The sequence below is a fragment of the Tupaia chinensis genome, unplaced genomic scaffold (genome assembly GCF_000334495.1).
Source record: "Tupaia chinensis unplaced genomic scaffold, TupChi_1.0 Scaffold000074_1, whole genome shotgun sequence".
Classification (NCBI taxonomy): Eukaryota; Metazoa; Chordata; class Mammalia; order Scandentia; family Tupaiidae; genus Tupaia; species Tupaia belangeri.
The window spans coordinates 5,901,534-5,922,247 of NW_006159534.1; the positions used below are offsets into that span (position 1 = coordinate 5,901,534).

Here is a 20,714-nt window from a genome sequence, read left to right on the forward strand (position 1 = left end):
AAAGAGTGAGTTTTTGTTGTAAAGAGACTGTGTTAGCTGCCTCGAGAGCAAGTTATTCCTAAGTGAGGTCACCTCTCATGCTTTCTCTCTTCACATCTGCCTGCTAGCCCTTCTCCTTTTCTGCCCTGAGGTGAAATACCATGTGACTAGCCCTCCTTAGATGTGGCCACCCAATCTTCCTAGACTCCAGAACCTGGAGCCAAAATGCACCTCTTTTCTTTATAAATTATCCAGTCTCAGGTATTCTGCTGTAGCAGCACATTCAATTTGAGTTATATAAAAGTGAGAAAAGTTTACTCTCTAGAAAATCCATTGATTGGGGTCAGCAGGTGGTACAGCAGTTAGGTACTCAGAATTGTCATACACAACTGAGCCCCAACGACCACCATGTGCACTGCAGTCCTATGGCTTTCTAGCTGGCATAGCTTCCCTAAAATTCTTTTTAGGGTGAGGAACCATAGTATGTTGCACTTTTTCTTTTTCTTTCTTTCTTTCTTTCTTTTTTATTTATTTATTTTTTGAAGAGTTTTTTGCTATAGGGTACGTGAGCTCGCCAGAAAGACAGAGAGAGACAGAGAGACAGAAAGCGAGAAATCACCCCCCAGGGTAGATGGCCATGCCGCAATCCCTTCTCCTCCATTCTCCTCCTGGGATCTTGGGCACGCATGCACACATGCCTGGCGTGAGTTTAAGCCACCAGATCTGGGATTTGAACTGCGGTTGACTACATTGGAGTCCAACGACATAGCCATTATGCCAACTGTTGGTCCCAGTATGTTGCACTTTACTCTTTCCTGTAGATCATTAAAATGACCATAATACAGGGACTCTATTGTTGACTGGAGATGTTCTTCGGTGAGGTCACAAAATAAAACTGAAGTCAAACACGGGTTCTATCCTACTGCTTGAGCTTTTCCATGTTCTATTTATGTTATTTCTCTCCATGAAAATCATGTTATCTGAATGATCATTGTTCTGTTCCAAAGGAACATTACAGGCCATTTCAACACATTACCTTTCATTGGCCCCTGCATTTAGGCCCACACAGAGGAGACAAAAATAGCGTAGAAAATAATGTGGATACTTTACATTAGGACTCCCAAGTGTTCACTGACTTGATTTGATATGATTAATTAGCATGTCTGTGTGCTCAGAAAAGAAAAGCCTATTTCACTCATATTCACTACTATATGTATTTACTACTATTAATCACTATGTATATGGTACAAGTCATTGACTTGAATTATATTTCCCTTGAGAAGAAAAAGATTCAAACAACCATCAATCATGTTACAGTATTACAAGGTCCCAGAGAGTGTACTTTATCTGTGACACACATTGTTAGGAATTTAATTGGGCATTTAATGTAGTGAAGAGGGTGGGGTTAAGTTCTGTTTCTTTTGTTTGTTTGTTTTCCTTTTTCAGTGGAATAAAGGGTACACAATGAGCAATTGACTGCATGTAAGGAGAAATGTATCAAACTGAAAACATACAACATAAAAATATCTATTTTAAGAATTTTTTTAATAATTATTTATTTTATTTTATTTATTCATTCATTTATTTTTACCAGAGAGATACAGAGAGAGAGAAAGGGAGAAAGCGAGAAAGGAAGCCACCAGGTTCAGGACTCGAACCATGGTCAGCCATGTGGGAGTGTCCAGTGCCTTAACCACCACGCCACCTGCTGGCCCTTAAGAATGATCTTTAATTGACAAATAAAAATTATACACATTTGTTGCATATACATAATAATTTGAAATATGAATACATTATGGAAGGGCTAAATAAAAACTTCTCTTTCTATCCAATGGCCAAATTCATAGCATTCTAAGACAGGAAGATTTGTCCATTTGACTGATTTCTCCAATAATTCTCTGTTTTTCCTTTTTGTATATTCTCTTGCACTGATAGTAAAATGACAGCAGAACATGTTGAAGTGAATCATCTATTCCCCCCAATGTCTATTTACCAGAAGTAACTCTGGTCTAAGTTTCACCTACTTATAGACCTTGTTCGTTATGAAAATTTTGAAACCTCAACCAAAGCGTACCTTCAGACAAAGACCAAAGTAGGCTGCCAGGAAATGCCTTTTCACAAGAAGGGACTCCCATGAAAGCAGTTTTGTTTTCTTTTGTTCTGGGAGAAAAGGGGGTCAGAAAGATAACCTAGGAGGAGAATGAAGCCAAGAACTAAAGGATTGTTTTTGACAACTGGATCCTCCTATAGGAGCTAAGCGGAGACCTTTTGACTGAAGTAATCCTTGGAAGGTAATTGAGCATGCACTTAGAACGGGCGAGAGTCAGGGACATGAGCTGATCACTAAGAGTGTTATCAAGGCTGGGAAATCAGCAGTGGAAAGGGACAAGGTCCAGACTGTCTCTTTGCAGTTTTTATTTTGCACATCATGCCCACATTCCTGTCTTTTGCATACACACACATATGCTTGTTCATGAAAACTCCCTCAGGGGTCAAAATTTGGGGCTGTGAATTGCCCGTGTGGGTCTGAGCTGGGAAATCAATGCAAGCTTCTCCTGTGTTCCTTCTGTTTACAGAGATATAAAGGTTACAGAAGTAGAAAAAATATATATTGTATATACCATTGATATCTTTATCTATAGGGATATTTATAAGGTTGACAGACACACAAAAATGTCTTACCTCTGTACACAGCTTTAGCCAATAAGACACACCTCAGGAAAAATGAGCACCCTCTTGCAAGTGCAGCAGACAGCAGGCTGTTGACACCTCTGCCCCTCTGAGTGGTACACCGTGCTTCCTCCCTCTGCCCTCCTCTGAGCATGCCTTCTCACTAAGTACCACCCACAGTAGGTCACTCTGTGCAGCCGTACACACTCCAAAGGTAGTACTTAGAATGGTTAAAGTAAATACGTTGAAGAGGATAGGCTCTGAGGTTAGACCTTCTGATTTCTAAACTTCTCACTATAGCACTAGCTGTGTTTCCTGAACCACTTTGCTTGGTCTCTCCCCCACGGCCCCCCTCATCTGGACAAAATCTTCTATGCTGCTTTTTTGTCCTCATCCAACTACTTACCTTCTCCTTATTGCCATCTTCCCCCTGCTACCCCTACCCCTAACTAGTCAGAGAAACCTTTGAAGTCCTGATCTTTGGAAAAAAAAAAAATGTATCAATAGAACCTCAAGTTGACAAAGAGCCCAGTGGATCACCTAACACCATCCATAAAATAATAGTAGCTCGTTTGATCAACCAACAGTACTCATGGGAAGTTAAAAAAAATAAATAAAGAACGGGAACCAGCAGTTAGTGTAACGGCTATGTCGCTGGACTCCCACATAGTCGACCGCGGCTCGCGTCCCGGATCTGGTGGCTTAAAACTCACGCTGGGTGCGTGTGCGTGCGTGCCCAAGATCTCAAGAGGAGAATAGAGGAGAAGGGATCGTGGCGTGACCATCCTCCCTGGGGGGTGATTTCTCACTTTCTGCCTCTATGTCTCTGTCTGTCTGTCTGGCGAGCACATGCACCCTATAGCGAAAACCTCTCCAAAAAAATAAAATAAAATAAAGAGGGGCTTGAGGTCAGCAGGTTAAGGAGCTGTAATGGTTAAGGCACTGGAATTCCACATGGCAGACTGCAGTTTAAGTGCCAGACTTGGTGGTTTGAAACTCACATTAGGCACGTGTGTGTGTGTCCAAACTTCTGAGAGGAGAAAGGAGGAGAAGGGATTGCTGTCTGGCCATCCCCTTGGGGAGTGATTTCTTGCTTTTTGTCTCTCTCTTTCTGTCTCTCTGGCAAGTGCATGAGCCCTATAGCAAAAATAATCTCTATCTCAAAAAAAGAGAGGTCTAAACTGAAAGAAGCTAATAGTAAACACCTTTCTTTCTTTTTTAAGTTTTTTACTGTAGGGAATGTGTACTCACTAGAGAGAGACAGGAGAGAGAAAGTAAGAAATCATCTCATGCAGGGCAAACAACCATACCATAATTCCTTCTCCTCTAGTCTCCTTTCAGGATTTTGGGCACGCATGCACATAAGCCACCAGGTCTGGGACTTGAAACACACAGTCAGTCGTGTGGGATCCAGTGCCTTAAACTCCACGTCACCTACTGGCCCAGTAAGTACCTTCCAATGTCCAGGATAACTTAATTCTGCTTGGTCAAGACCAACGTGCTAGCACGCTCACTGGGAGAGTTAGAACTCATCTCTGCCAATTCTTTTCTCGGACCTGAGAAGATAAAAGAGAAAAACATTCTCTCATTAATGAATCTGTTCTGTGAATACATATCCCCACTGGAAAGCATTCAGGCTTGGGAAACTTAATTTGGGTGACATCCTTTAGAAAAAAAAAGAAATAGAGAAAAAGAATTAAGAATAAAAGTGCATTTATTTAGAAAAAGAAATCATAAGAAATTGCACACTTTTTAAAAAGCTGATAAATACTACAAGTGTCATAAAACCCAAGGACTCCCAGAACCATAGCAGCTCTAAAGTTTATATCACCAGCTTACGCCAGTACTCACTTCCAGTTCACATCGTTATACTGAAACTATCAATGGTGGTTCCTGGAATCAAATCAGGTGGCTTTTCTCAGGCCTCCTCTCATGATCTCCTTTCAGCCATAAACACTCATAACCACACCTTCCTTCTTGGAAGTCTATCTGTCTTGGCACGTAAAGGGCTGTATTGCCACAATTTTCCTACCACATGTGCTAATCTTTCTTTTTGGTTTTACTTTCTCCTTCCATTTGCCATAAGCCAAGGTTCAGTCCTCAGCTCTCTGTTCCTTTTATTCCACATGCTTCCCCTTCACCTCTCAAAGCTCCAAACATAAAGCTAACTCCCAAATCACACCTCTGGCCCTACCATCACTCCTGGGTGTCAGTCCCACCAAGTGGACACCTCCACAAGAAAGTCCCTCTGAACCTCCAACTCAGCATGTTCAGAGCCAAACAAATTACATTCATTTGCAAACTGGTTGACCTCACTAGACATTGAAACTCAACACTTCCAAAATTAAACACATCATAATTAGCTGTATATCAGAACATCCCTCTTTCTGTTAAAAAGTTGATTTAAATGGATGGGTACTTACTCATGATCTCGGCACAGGAAATGATACTACTCCTTTCTTCTGTCTCTTTCCTACATTCTGGTTTATTCCCCATGAGCACAGGAAGTGGCTGGGAGGAAGAGTATCTGCAACCCAGTGGTTATGGTTTGGTTGAAATTCAGCTTTGTGTCTGTCTCCAGCATAGTACACCGTAAGACTTGCCTGACCCAGACATCTATATAGCGCTGATCAGTGAGGAGTCAGAAGACCTCTTTGTGGTATTAACTCCTGAAGCTAGAGGGAAAAATAAATAAATAAATCTGACAATCAATTCTAGGTCTTAGTTCTAAGGTTAGTAGACTCCAGACAAATTTAAATTCTCAACCCTGGCAAGTCCACTATGCCAAAATCAGAACCCTGGTTGAAAAAGAATGGTGCCTTGAGACTTAAAAATGGGACATTGGGTCAATATAAGCCAAAACCTTGAAATATCCAAAATTTTGAAAGGTTAGTCCCTTGACTTTCTGGGGTGAGCAAAAGTGACCTACTCCTCCCTCTTTAAAGGTTACACCCCCCACACACACACATTTGAAGATGATACCGAAACCACAGTCTTGCAAGAAAATACTTTTTTAAAAATCAGGATTTACTCCCACCTCATCTTCTGGCCACCAGAATGATTACTAGGATCATTTACAACATAATACATTGTAGTGGAGAAAATCAAACCCACCACCACTCCTCAGCTGAGATAGTACATAGAAAACAATCTTGCAATGTTGCTCACCGTGGTGCCGGCAGTAGGTGTTGCTGTGCAATGCTGAAGCCATGTAGAAATACCCCAGGTTTGGAGCCTGAGCCCACCTGAATGCGCTGGGCTCCGTGGCACTTCTGTGATTCTGACGGGGAGGCTGTTTGGGGGAAGGGATTGCGGTGTGGGGAGATTCTGTTGAGGGTGTCTCTCTCTCTCTCTCAATAAAGAAATAAACTTTTAAAAAATTGCATTCTAGAGGAAATGTCAGAATTGGTATTCTTCATCATACTTCCATGTAATTCTTCCGTCTGACATATAAAGAAATGATATGGATCCTGGAGGATGCCGTGGACTGCTGCAACCTCTATCGATGCTGGCCTAACTGCTGCAGCTGTGACAGAAGGGGTCTTTTGTTAGAACAGATTAGCCCAGCCTTAGCGATATGTATTTTTGATTGAGCCAAGAAGTTCTTTTTCATCCTGTCAAGAAAACAAATCAGAAACACATTCATATGGAACAGACAATACTCCACATTTATGGTCTAGCTCTGGGGCTATATTAAAACTCATCTCCTGTCATAATAAAGTCTGAGGGACCTGACCATTCTAAAGAACAGACATTGGTCCATTCTATTGAAGACACCACGTTAATCAGCCAAGATGAGCGAGAAGTGGCCAATATTTTGGAGGTCTTGGTAAGATGCCTATGCTCCAGGTATGAGAGATGCCTCCCTCCATGGGAGAGATGCTTAGGGCTCAGTGATTAGCTGAATGTGGAAGTGAGGAGAGAGATAAAGCCTGAGCTAATGCCCAGAATCCAGACTAGGGTAGTTGGATAGGTGGTAGAAACATTCACCAAAAGATGCAAAATGAGAGAGGAGTGGCTTTCTGAACAAGGTGAGGAGGTCAGTTTTAGGTATTAGCTTTTGATGCCAAATTAGGGTGGTTGGAGGTTCACATGAGTTATGGTGGGAGGATAAAAGGGCAAGGGGAGATTAAGAACCTGATGATGGAGTGGCTTAAATTATCCCCCAGACAACCAGATACCAACAATCTTCACAGATGTGTAGGCCTCTAAATCTCTTACTTCACAACATGTGTCCATTCCTGCCTCCACCCCCTGCATTCTTTGTACTCAGACCTGAATTTTCCCTTCTACCTGGCAGGCGGAAGAAAAGGACCCAGAGCTCACGGGATGCCAGAGAGCCCTGCTGTACCACAAAAGAGAAGCTGCCTGCTGTACACGCCCCTTTAGAGCTTTCTAATGCTAGGAATTGCGTGTGCATGAAGGGGACCAAAAACTCCCATCCTCAGGTCCCCGCAGAAATGGAAAGAACATGAGAGGCATTGAGTCTCAGTGTTTCCTCCCTTGAGAGGTAAGCCAGAGGTCAGCTAAATGATCTGACAGACTAGCTGTGGTGTTAAACCGACGACTCCTGGCTCTTCAGATCATCTGCTTGCCTCTCCACCACAAGGGCTGTCTTCACTCACAGGAACTCCAGCTGGGAATTCTGTCCAGTTAAGCAATATGCCAGTGTGCAGAGCCCCTAATCTCAAATCTGATCCAGCGAGGTGTAAGCACCAGAGGTGAGACTGTCAGGAGCCACAGCAAGCTCAGGAGGTCTCTGACTCCTGATGAAATGGTTGTGACAAAGCTTGGTACGACACACTGTGTATGTGTTCTGCTCAACTAGTTTCCTAGAAATCCTTCATAGAGTTGAAGCCTAAATTAAAGTACAGTTTAAAAACAGTATTTTATATCAAAGTTAAAATCAGGACACAATCTGTGAGTGGAGCAAACACCACATGCCATATCCGAGAGGGGGAGATGAGTCAAAGGTGAGTCCCTCTAAAATGCTCTCCCACTTTGCTATACAGTTGCTATAATCCTCACAATTAACAAGGGCCCTTATGGGTCTTAGCAGGATGCAGCACACTTTAGTCTTGTGAAGGCACTAAGTTACCTGAGAAAAGTTACACTGTAGACTCACATGTTCTCCAACATCAATTTTATACTAAATTCCCTCCCTTTATCCAGTGAGACAATGAAACTTAAGAAGGGTAAGAATTCTTGTTCCAGTTTTTTTTTTTTTTTTTTTTTTTTTTTTTAACCAGAGGATGTGTGTGCTCAAGCGAACACTCAGAAGAGAAAAGGAGGAAAAGCACCCCTGGGCCTGCTCATTCCACAATGCTTTTTTCCTTCATTTCTCTATTCCTCCAAAAATCCAGAGCACATGTACAGGTACATGTGCCTGGTATGTTTTTCTTTCTTCCCCTCTCCCTTTTATTTATTTATTTATTTACATTTTCCCACATTTAGTTTACATATCAAAAAAGTTTTTCTCATACTCCATAGGTCTTGACAGTTAATAAACAACTTTGATAATTTCTAAAAACATGAATTTTAAAGATAACTTTCAAAATAATTGTTATAATTTTGTTTGTGACTCTTTAACAACAGCCAATATAGTTTTAAATATTTCTGAGAAAATATTCACATGTCAACTACTCAAACTGTTGAGAAGCAAACACCCAGCACACAAGTCACACATGAACCTTCCTGACTCAGTTCTGCCTACCAAGTAGTCTGTGGTTTACCATCTACTAGCAAAGATCAGTCTCTTTCTTTCTTCAAAGTCTTCCTCAAGGTAATCCTCTAGTTGTGGCTGCTCTTTGGCAATCTCTACTGATTACAGTGTTGAACTGGAAAAGTCCAGGTTATTTTATGGTACGAATTCTCTCATATGGCATCTCTAATCCTCTCTGCCATGCAGAACTGTTTATGATGCCAGACCATCTTTCTAAGAGCTTCTGTTGGCTTCCTTGATATCTACCTTAGTTCCATAGTTTTCTGGTCATATCTTCAGAGATGACATTCCTGTCAAAGCCTTGGCAATAATGAGTATCTCAGGACCAGCAGTTGACATAATGGCTATGTTCCTGGACTCCCATGTAGTCGACTGCGGTTCGAGTTCCAGACCCAGTAGAACTTAAACTCATGCCAGGTGCTTGTGTGTGCGTGCCCAAGATCCTGAGAGGAGAATGGAGAAGAAGGGATTGCAACGTGGCCATCTACCCTGGGGAATGATGCCTCACTTTCTGTCTCTCTGTCTCTCTCTGTCTTTCTGGCGAGTGCACACGCCCTATAGGAAAAACCTCTCAAAAAAAAAAAAAAAGAACAACTAGTATCTCCAATCTCTGATGCAAGGAAGGCAACAGATACACTGGACTTATGCAAATAACCCTTCTGCCACAAAATAAGAATATTCTCAAATATTTTCCAATTCCAGAGGGATCAGGAAGGGAGAAAAGTTTATGTTTTAATTTAAAAAGTAAAAACAATAAAGCAAAAAAAAAACCCCACATTTTAACAAATTGCTGAATCTAGTATGTTTTCAAACTAACGGGGTTGGGATTCGAGCTGCGGCTATCCAGTAGGGTTTGTCTCCATCTGCACCGTACTTAATTGCCGCACTATAGGGCTGGGCCAAGAAGGTAAATTTTAATGAAAGACAGAAAATAAAGACTGGGGAACCAGCAGTTAGCGTAATGGCTATGTCGCTGGACTCCCACGTAGTCGACCGCGGTTCATGTCCCGGACCCGGTGGCTTAAAACTCACGCCGGGCGCGTGTGCGTGCGTGCCCAAGATCCTGAGAGGAGAATGGAGGAGAAGGGATTGCGGCATGACCATCCCCCCTGGGGGGTGATTTCTCGCTTTCTGACTCTATGTCTCTGTCTGGCGAGCGCACGCACCCTACAGTGAAAATCTCTCCAAAAAAAAAAAAAAAGAAAAGAAAGACTGAATGAAAGTCATGGAGTTTCCTGGCTGGGTGCAATATAACACCTGAAGAAGGGATTGTCAAAAATGGGAAGAATTCCTGAAAGTAGGAAGAGGTCACTAGACACAGATGTTGTCTATTTGATTCTCTCAAACGAATCTAAACATCTAGGGCCAACTTTGATCTATTTTCAGTTTGAACTGAGTAAAGATTAGATTTTTGTTTTTTAATTTCTCCAGAGAGAGTGTATGCTCACTCAAGAGTGACAACAAGAGAAGGAAAGTGAGACTCTCTCATGGAGAATGGTCAGGTCATAATCCTTCTCTTTTCAAGATTTTGGGCACATATGCACACACACACACACCCAGTGTGGCTCAAACCACCAGGTCTAGAACTAAATCATGCAATTACCCACATGGGATCCAGCCACCATAACCACCATACCATGTGCTGACTCAACCATTAGATTTTCTTAAAAGTTGAAACATTAGTGAATCCCTTTTCTTAATGATGTCAAAATTACTATAAATTCAATAAAATTAAATATCTTAAACAAGATTTCACAGATATGGACCAAAATAAGGGTCTCCAAAAAGTTTGTGAAAAAAGTATATTGTAAAAAAGTTATGAGACCAGATGGTGACGCAACAATAACACAGCATTCTGTGAGGCTGGCCCACATAGGAAGTGTCCAGGTTTTCACTGAGAGACTTCCCTGATCATGCCAAATGCATGTGTGCCCATGACCCAGCCTGGCTGACGCTAAGGAAGATCATGGAGTGAAGACCCTATTAGGGATGACTCTCTCCCTCTCTCTCTCTCTCCTTCTCTCTCTCTCTCTCTGTTTCCCTGTCTCTTCTCCCCCATCCCATCTCTCTTTCTCATGGAATAAATTAACAACTAGTAATAATAATAAATTATGTATGAATTTTTAAAAATTTTGTACCAAAATTAATTTGTACTTTTTCCACGAACTTTTTGAAGTGCCTTTGTATATAAAGCAAATATTAGAGAGCAGAGAGAGATAGATGGACCCCAGTACAATAATAAGGGACTTCAACACCCCACTCTTAGCATTGGACAAAAATCATCTACAGGCAGAAAATCAACAAAGAAACATCTGGTTTGAACAGCACTCTAAGTCAAATGGATCTAACAGCCATTTACAGAACATTTCAGCCAACAATGGCAGGGCACTCATTCTTCTCGTCAGCACCTGGAACTTTCTCCAGAACAGACCACACAAGAGGCCACAAAACAAGTCTTGGCAAATTTTTAAAACTGAAGTCATACTAAGTACCTTTTGGTTTTTTTAAAGAATTATTTTATTTAACTTTCTTGATTATTATTATTTTCCAGTTTGATGAGACAGAGAGGGAAAGTGAGAAAGCAAGCCACCAGGTCCAGGACTTGAACCATGGTTGGCCATGTGGGAGTCCAGCACCTTTAACCACCATGCCACCTGTCAGCTCCACTAAGTACCTTTTCTGGCCACAGTGGAATAAAACTAAAAATCAATAACAAGAGGAACTATACATGGAAATTAAGCAACATGCTCCTGAATGTCCACTGAATCAATGGAAAAAATCATTTATAAAATTAAAAAATTTCTGAAAATAAATGAAAATAAAAACACAACATATCAAATCCTTGGGATGAGCAAAAACAATACTAAGGGGGATGTTTATAGCAATAAATGCTTACATTAAAAAAAAAACTAGAAAAAATTTCAAATAAACCAATGATGCACCTTAAGGAGCTAGAAAATCAAGAATAAATCAAACCTAAAATTGGCAGAATGAAAGAAATAAAGATGAGAGCAGAGATAATTAAACTCAGACTAAAAAGCAAAAAATACAAAAGATCAATGAAATAGTTAAGTTAATGAAACATTAAGAAACCAGTGAAAGAGGGCCAGCAGGTGGCATGGAGGTTAAGGGGCTAGATTCTTCATGGTCACCTCCTCAGTTCAAGTCCTGGACCTAGAAGCTTCAGAGTCATGCCAGGTGCATGTGCATGCATGCCAGAATCCCAAGAGGAGACTGGAGGAGAAATCACTCTCCCCGCCCCCTCCTCTCTCTCTCTCTCTCTCTCTCTCTCTCTCTCTCTGGCGAGTACACATGCCCTATAGCAAAATCTAAAAAAAAAAAAAAAAAAGATAAGAGACTATTGTGATCAAACATATTTGAGTTGCCCTTGTCACAGGAACAGTGTGTCTTATATGAGGTGACAGATACATTCATCTGCTTTGTGATATTATCATTGTACTATCTACATGCAGCCATAAGATTCTTTATATCTGAGAATGCCATGTTGTAAACCCCAAATATACATAACATTTTTAAGAAAAGAGACCAAAAAGCAGAAAGTATAAAAGGGGGATAGTCAATAAATTACTACAGTTATTGCTATTCAGATATTTCATGTGTGGAGTCAGGGCAAGAATACGTCTTGTGCAAAGTGCCCCATTATTTTAAAATTAAAGTTGATATTCTTACCCATCATGTGAGCCATAAGTAGAGACTTGGCTATAGAGCAGGAAATAATACACTCATATTCATCTTCTTTCCAAAAGTGAATTGAGCTATTGGCCACCTCCCTTCCCTGACTGCAAAGCCTTTCAGAAGAGAAATAATCTTTTCAGTTTTGTTTTTTATTTATTTATTATTTTTGAAAGTTTGGAAGAGACCGCTGGCTGGCCTAGTTAGTCATCGTTAGGGAACCCAAGAGCAGAGCACGAATGGAAGAAGAAGCCATCTCAGTCCCCTGTATGGCCTTCTTCTCTTCACTCCTCTCAGACCTCATCCTACACTGCCACAGTTTCTTAGAAGCCAGGGCAAAACCCACCAAAATGATGAAAGAGGATGCTGAGGTTTGAGACATTTTGCCTTGTAGCTCACACTTCAGAGTTCTGTTTAACACCCTGTGCCTCGTCTTTGTCACTAGTAAGGGCTGTTGTCTCTTCTCAATGAAGCTGGGGTGAGGAGAAAAAACACATTTCATGTTACTGGAATTTCCAGTCTCTTCGATCTATAATCTTGAATCTCTGTTACGAAGGTCCAGAATCTTAGCTCATTTATTTAAGCTGAAGACAATCATCTTTGAAGATTCCTGAACCTTCCAGCAATCCTGTATTCCAATCACGAACCGCTTCTAAAACTTCGCTGTCTACACAACATGTACCAAGTTTTCTTCCACCAGCTAGAAGTAATGCAGGAGTGGTGTTAGGTTGGACTGTGTGAGAAAACTCAGCCCTAAGCAACCAAAACTAAGAGATTCTTGCCCAAGAAAACATGAGATGGCGGCAGATGGCTATCCAGCTCTCTAGCCTCCTTTGTGAAGGTTCTTGTCTTGTGTACAATGTCTTACGTGTGCGATCACTTCTAAAACGTGTAATAGCAAGGGTATCTCCTACTATAACTCACACTGTCTTTGAAGTGGTTTACTTGCCGCCACCTAAGTTCTATAGCCCCTCTGCAGCAAGCAGTGCTAGAGAAGGGAGGGAATCCACATCTTGGCAGTCTACATCTCCTGAGATGACCTTGAGTTAAGTGCAGGGTTCAGCTGTGTGTGAGTGTGTGTGTGTGTGTTTGTGTGTGTGTGTGTGTGTGTGTAGCTAGCTAGATGAGTTTAAACGTTACGTTACTCCAGTCAAATATTAAAATAGCACCCATTTAATTGTATTTCAGGATTTTTTTTTTAAATGCCATCAAGGGAACCAGCAGTTAGCATAATGGCTATGTCGCTGGACTCCCACGTAGTCAACCGCGGTTCGAGTCCCGGACCTGGTGGCTTAAAACTCACGCTGGGCGCATGTGCATGCGTGCCCAAGATCCCAAGAGGAGAATGGAGAAGGGATTGCGGCGTGACCATCCCCCTTGGGGGGTGATTTCTCGCTTTCTGTGTCTATGTCTCTCTCTCTGTCTGGCGAGTGTATGTGCCCTATAGCAAAAATCTCTCAAAAAAAAAAAAAAGGCCATCAAAATGATTAATCATAGTAGCTGCAAACAGAAGTAGAAAATATCTTGCTCCTCCAGAGGGTCCAATATTCATGCCTGCCTCCAGAGGACCACACCCTTCCCCATCATCCTAAAAGACAATGCCCCTTCTCGACTTGAAGCAACTTCAGAAAACCGACCATTGCCCATAATTCTCTGTCCCACCCTTACCGCATCATTTTTTTTCTTTTCATAAAAGATAAAGGCTAGAAATGTTAGATCAGCCCTGAATGACTTTTAGGTAATCCTCACCCCTCATCAGAAAATTAGATGGTTGCAGTCACCTTTGTCCAGAATCCTCTGGCCAGATCCCTCCCTCACTGGCAGTTGACACCCATAGATAGACCAGTAAGGTCACAATGGCAAGTAACTTATCAAAGTGCCTGAGATTCTTGCGGCCCTCCCCCCCTTCCCACATAAATGCATCACATCTCTGTGCGGTGGGCTGGTGCACCTCTGGCTTCACCCCAGGCACTCTTTCTCTCAATAAACTCTCCTTTATCCCTTGAAAAAAAAATCATACTGGGTTGTGAAATAACGATGACAGAATGTATCTAACACATTCAGCCAGTATTCACAGAAAACCTGACAAATGCCAGTTGCTTTTATGTCTGTTGCTACATATTTTTAATGACAGAATAAAGGCAAGAAGTACAAGAGAAAAGTGTAAAAGACTATGCCAATATAAGTATTATTTTATTTTATATATTATTTTTTTCCATAGAGCCTGATGTGTATTTTATTTTTTTAAATTTATTCATTTTACATTCATTCACTGAACATCATCACAGTATTATTTTATTTTTATACCTCAGAGGATGAAGCTTACCAATCTGTTGCTGCTAATTGGTATTTTTAGGGTTGATAAGATTTTAGGTATAGTAGAATCATGGATGGTGAATTTTGTGGGACTATTAAATAGCAAGTAAAAATACTTTTTAGCAATGACTCTCTCAGGAAAGTTACTGAGGACTATCACAACTCCACAGACCTACATTCAGGAAGGCCTTTCCAAATCACAAACTGGCCTCGATCCATTTGGCATTAACAATTCACCCATGAAGTCAAAATAGTAAGAACTGAATTCTCCACTTTACAGAGGGGACAATGGAATGTCAAGCTACTCCTGTGACTTGCTTGAAGCCACACACTTAGCTAGCTGAATGTCTGAGGCTGGACCCAACCTCAAGGTCCTCTGACATTAAGCTCGATCTTTTTCCTTTTTAGCTTAGTAAAAGCAGGATGCCGTTGGCAACAGGGGTAATTTATTTAGAATACAGGCAAGAGAGAGAGAAAAACTAGCTTCTCTCGGAAAGAACTAAAAAAGAAAATCTAAGAGCAACTCTCAACTCTGAAACTATAAGACTTCTTCCTATGAGATCATTATATATATGTGTGTGTGTGTGTGTGTGTGTATACACACACACATATATAAATATATATAAGACCACAGGTACTAAACAGAACAAAACTAAAATTGAAATGCAAAGAGCTAAGTATGAAATAAGTATGTAAAATAGACATGTAATGGAAGGAGTAATGGAATGAGGCTCATGGTAAGTCATTGACAGGAAAACGTTATAATATGAACTGCTGGGAGTATGAAAGCCTCCCCTGAAATTATCACAATACTTGGAAACAGGACTAGACTTTCTAAGGAATGTGAGGTTGAGTTGCATGTCCTTCTATTGAAAATTAGAAGAAAGGGTGACCCCATGAGGCTAAAGGAGGCTCTAAGATTAGGAGGGGAATATCTGCATGGCCCTATTTCTAAAGATGTACCAGCCAGAACTCTGGAGAAATCCTCCTGGTCCAAGGAAACCTTCGGGAAAAAATGAGAAAGACGTCCTGAGGTGACGTTTCCTTCCCTTCTGAGTGCGGAGCAGAATGCCCACTTAGCTCTCTCTACACTGCCGAGGTTGATTCGTCTCCACATGAATCTCAAAGGCACCTGATACTATTAGTGCTATATTATTTCCGAATCTAGAGACCCTAAGGAACGGGGTTGCAATTTTTTTTTTTTCTAGGATCACCTCATCCATCATTTGGATAATACAAAACTTTGAGAGGGGCAAAGAGGACAGAAGGTAAAAATTCACCACTACCAACACCAGAACTTACCCAGAGGCCTTGGGGAAAATAATGTAATCTGACATAATCTCCATGCCGACCTAGGTAAGGACCAGGGACAGTCTAGGGCTTGACTCACTATTACACACTGGCTTTGAGGGGCCAGGCTTTGCTCTCTAACTCCCCTCTCTCAATGAGCTACTATTTCAAATTAGTCACTTTCAGATGATGCCCACAGCACAGCTCTTTTCCTGTTACGCTGTGGTAAGTCAAAACCTACTTTAGAGAATACAAAGTCACCACTCTGGAGGGCTGCGAAAGACACGGGCTTTTATTCTTTTTTATTTTTTTTTCTTTTAAAGGAAATCCTCAAACTACTGAACTAGAAATAACCTTTTGTATATGTGTGTATTTGCTCTACTTTGGGTTTAGCCTTTTGTGAAGTAACAGTGACAGATTCCATTTTCAACTAACACATTCAAACGTTTTGGATTTTTAACATTCCTTATATTCTAGTTAAGATAAAGAAAAAAAAAAAAAAAGAGGTTACTAAAGGAATTGTTAGTATCTCTTCCCTGAAACCAGTACTGTAAGCATAGTAAGTGTAAGCCTATCTTCCCAAAATCTCAAAGGCTCCTCATAGGGCTCAGACTTGGAGGGAGGAAAGTGCCATTGGTGTCACCCCTAGCTAGAAGTTCTCTCAGAATGCTCTGTATCTTTCTATCTCCTCTTTGCTCTGGTACCATTATCTAGAAAGATCCATGGGCAAAAAAATAAAATAAAATAAAAATCCAGGATGAGGATGACTTCATCATGAGGCCAGAATACAGACAGTGGCGAAAAGAAGGGCAAAGCCCTCTCTGACTTACTCCATGAAGCACCTAGTCAGGAACTTGACAATATAAAGCAGATGAATAAACAAGAATTTTGGGGAGAACAAGTGCCATATTCCAACATGGAACTTAGGTTCTTTCATCAATTTATTCAACAAATATTTATTATCTTCTGAATGATAGTTTCAGCTTTAATAACTCACCAGTTCCCTTTGATCTTTCCCTGATGAACTCCTGGTAATGACAGGGACCAAGACCTCCTTCTTGGATACATTATTTTGTTTTTCCATCTCTAGCCTCAAATTCTTATTGGATAATCTACTCAAAGCTGGATAAACACCCATAAACACCCACATGTAACAGGGGACAACACTAATACACATTCCCTACTCCAAAATATACCCACATATCCAAAGCTGAGAGGTATTAGCCTTACAATTAAGGTTATTTTGTCAGCAAATATTTACTGACCACCTAATGTATGTCAGACACTGGGTTAATTTATGTGGATAGGGTGGTAAGCCAGACAGCAAATGTCTTGCTTCTGGAACTTTTATTACAGTGAAAAAGCCAAATATGTTTAAAGTACTCAAAAAAATAGTACAATCATAAGTTACAATAACTATTTTAAAGAGATTTTTGCTATATGCATAGCTCATGTGCTCCTGGAGACACACAGAGAGAGAGAGAGAGAGAGAAAGTAAGAAATCACCCTTCAGTGGGAATGGCCACACCACAATCCCTTCTCCTCCATTCTCCTCTTGGGATTTTGGGCACACATAAACACATGCCCAGTGTGAGTTTTGAACTACTGGGTCTGGGACTTGAACTGTGGTTGACCATGTGGGAGTCTGGTGCGCAACCACTATGCCACCTGCTGACCACAAGTTATGATAACTATTATGAAAGAAAGAAGTAACTTTATTTTATTTTATTTTAAATTTCTTCTTTAATCATTTTATTTATCTTTATCCATTTATTCATTTATTTTTATTTGACCATAGAGGGATAGAATGAGAGAGAAAGTGAGAAAACAAGCTGCCAGGTCTGGGACTCAAACCGAGATCAGCCATGTGGGAGTCCAGCACCTTTAACCACCATGCCACTTGCTGGCCCCAAAAGAAGTAACTTTAAGGAATGAGAAATAGGGACCAGCAGTTAGCGTAATGGCTATGTCGCTGGACTCCCATGTAGTCGACCACGGTTCGAGTCCTGGACCCCGTGGCTTAAAACTCACGCTGGGCATGTGTGCGTGCGTGCCCAAGATCCCAAGAGGAGAACGGGAGAGAAAGGATTGTGGCGTGGCCATTCTCCCGGGGGGTGATTTCTGTCTCTTGAGCCAGTAGTCCCCTGAGAAAAAAACTTCAAAAAAAAAAAAAAAAAAAAAAAAAAAAGAATGAGAAATAGAGGAGGTTCTGTTTGGGATGATCTGAGAAAGCAACTTTTGAACTCCTAGAGAAGAGTATTTTCCTGACAAAGGAAACACAGACTCTGTGGGTGGAAGCACTTGCTTAGATGTTTGTCTCTACCTGAGAGGTGAGAGTCAAGGTTGGAGGGAGGAGGGGAAAGAAAGGTTTGGGTTTTATGATTTGGTTTGGTTTGGTTTGTGTTGGTTTTTATGAAAGGAGATACTTGAACATATGTACATATTTTGGATAGTTTGAGGATTCAGGGAAGAGAAGAAACTGTTAAAATGGGCAAAGTAGGGAAGAAGGAATGTAAATCTAGTGGACAAACAGAAATCATGTTTTTCCTATGCTGTGACCAGGTGGAAGGAAAAGATCATGCAGACGTAGGTGAAATTGCGTGTTTGTGTGGGAGGGATGGCACACGGTGGGAGGAGGGCATGTGGTTGGTTTGCCAAAGGAAAAGAATAAGTTCAAGTTAAATTTAAGAGTGACAAAAAAAACCCATAGGGAATTGAAGAAAAAATACTGAGCAGTGCCAAATGACAGATTGGACATCTGTGATCATGCGTGTAAAGCAGTGGTTCCCAACCAGGGATAATGTTGTCCTCTCCCCTTTCCTAGGACACTTGGCAATGTCTGGAGGTACATTTTGGATGCCATGCATGGGAGAGGGGAAGATGCCACTGGCATGTCTCCAGGTAGAATGCGAGTGTGCTGCTACACATGCTGCAATGCACGGGCAAGCCCTCACAACAGACTACCAAACTCAGAATGTCAATAAAGGAAAGGCTGAGAGACTCTAACATAAAGTGATGTCATATGTATGTATAGACTATCTCTGGAAGGCTAGTAAAAACAGTGATTCTCTCTGGGGGCAGAAACGGAGCACGGGTTAGGGTAGGAAGAGGACTTCTTTGCATCCTCTGGCCTGAGTAGCTTTAAAATTTTGTACCCTATACATATATTACCATTCAAGTCAGTCAGAGGATAGAAACAAATCAATAATAAGCCAGTCACTGAATGACTGGTTTACATAGAAAATAGATAAAAATAAAATGGAACAAATCCACATATTTGGATAATTTTTGTCCAGCCATATCCAGCTGCTATCATGCCAACTTAAAGACAATAGGACTTTAACAAGGGGAATACAGTGAGGAAAGAGTATTTTGGAGTTGAGAAGCTTCCCAAGGTCTCAATTATAATGACAAATTTCTAGTCTAAGGTGGACAAAAAGAGGAGTAAAGGTTAGAAAAGAGTTGATGTATGTATAAGAAAATGATAGAATTTATTAACCAGAAGTGTAAATATTTTGGAAAGTATTTTTAGGAAAGAAAATGTTGGTGCAATTGAACTGAATAATGTTGTAAAATACTGTGTCTGAAATCACATTCCAAAAGAGGTGATGCAATTTCTAGTGATAATAAAGTCAGAGAGAGGTCATGATTGTGATCTCTTGAAGAAAACAGGGACAGATCGCTGTGAGTGATAATACAAGAATGAAAGAAACCATGTGTTTTAGATGGATTCCACAGATTGGTGGCTTCCCCTGGAGAATGAAGTTCCTCTGATAGAGTAGCTTATTAGTGATGGTAGATACCATATTTTGACATTCTATTATGTGCCAGATACTTTATATACACATCAACGTTTTCTTGTCTACGAAAGCTGAAGGACTTACCCAGAGACTGCAATAGTAAGTGGAAGAATGAAGATTTCAGTCTAGATTTTTTAGTCCAAATTCTGTCCTTTCCACTCTGCTATGACTCCGCCCCCAGGCAAAGACAGTGATCATCATATGCATGGAAAGTTTGGTGAGCTTAACACCATCGATAATATTAGTAATGGAAGCTCTGGATAATGGGAGGTAAAGAAGAAAGAGGTCCAGGGAACCAGCAGTTAGCGTAATGGCTATGTCGCTGGACTCCCACGTAGTCGACTGCGGTTTGCGTCCTGGACCCGGTGACTTAAAACTCATGCCGGGCGCGTGTGCATGCGTGCCCAAGATCCCGAGAGGAGAATGGAGAAGAAGGGATTGCGGCGTGGCCATCCCCCTGGGGGATAATTTCTCGCTTTCTGTTTCTCTGTCTCTCTCTGTCTGGCGAGCACATGCACCCTATAGTGAAAACCTCTCAAAAAAAAAAAAAAAAAAAAAAAAAAAGAAGAAGAAAGAGGCCCAGAAAGAAAGAGGGAGGATTTGTGTCATGGTTCTCGGCTCAATGAATTCTTCTTAAAGTGACCTAAAGTCAAAATAAAGAAATGACAGAGGAAAAAATGAGCTAAAACTAAATCTTAGTGATTTCCTAAAGTCACATTCATATCTATCAATATAATCTGTATTCTTTTTTTTTTTTTTTTGGAGAGGTTTTTCACTATAGGGCGCTTGCACTCACCAGACAGACAGAGAGAGACAGAGAGACAGAAAGCGAGAAATCACCCCCCAGGGGGGATGGTCACGCTGCAATCCCTTCTCCTCCATTCTCCTCTCGGGATCTTGGGCACACATGCACACGCGCCAGTATAATCTGTATTCTAACATATAGTTTTTATTCCATGTATTCTTTTCATTGAAAATGCATAATACATATATATATATATAAATATTGATTGTATTATAGAAAAACAGCATTAGTAGCTGACAATCAAAGATTTTTTGCCAACTATTAGAGTTGGTTGCCAAAGAAGCATTCAAAATCTGCCACCAAACACAACCTATGTTTTCCAAATACGTATTTCACAATCTCCACCTTCTCTTCACTTATGCAGTCCTTTCTCTCTGTCTCTCTCTCTCTCACACACACATGACATGTGCACATACACATGCACACAAATACCCCTTCA

The 20,714-nt window shown here is 40.9% G+C and overlaps 1 protein-coding gene across 1 annotated transcript in view; it reads right to left on the bottom strand.

The window, feature by feature from the left end:
- Positions 1–4,040: 4,040 nt before the first annotated feature.
- The window catches only part of FASLG (Fas ligand), a 25,001-nt gene continuing 8,327 nt past the window's right edge, over positions 4,041–20,714 (bottom strand). Inside the window, exons 5-7 of the transcript XR_333637.3 lie at positions 5,818–6,263; positions 5,073–5,324; positions 4,041–4,205 (exon numbers count right to left, since the gene is read on the bottom strand). The gene's annotated coding sequence lies outside the window, so the exon portion shown is untranslated. The remainder of the gene's footprint in view (positions 4,206–5,072; positions 5,325–5,817; positions 6,264–20,714) is intronic.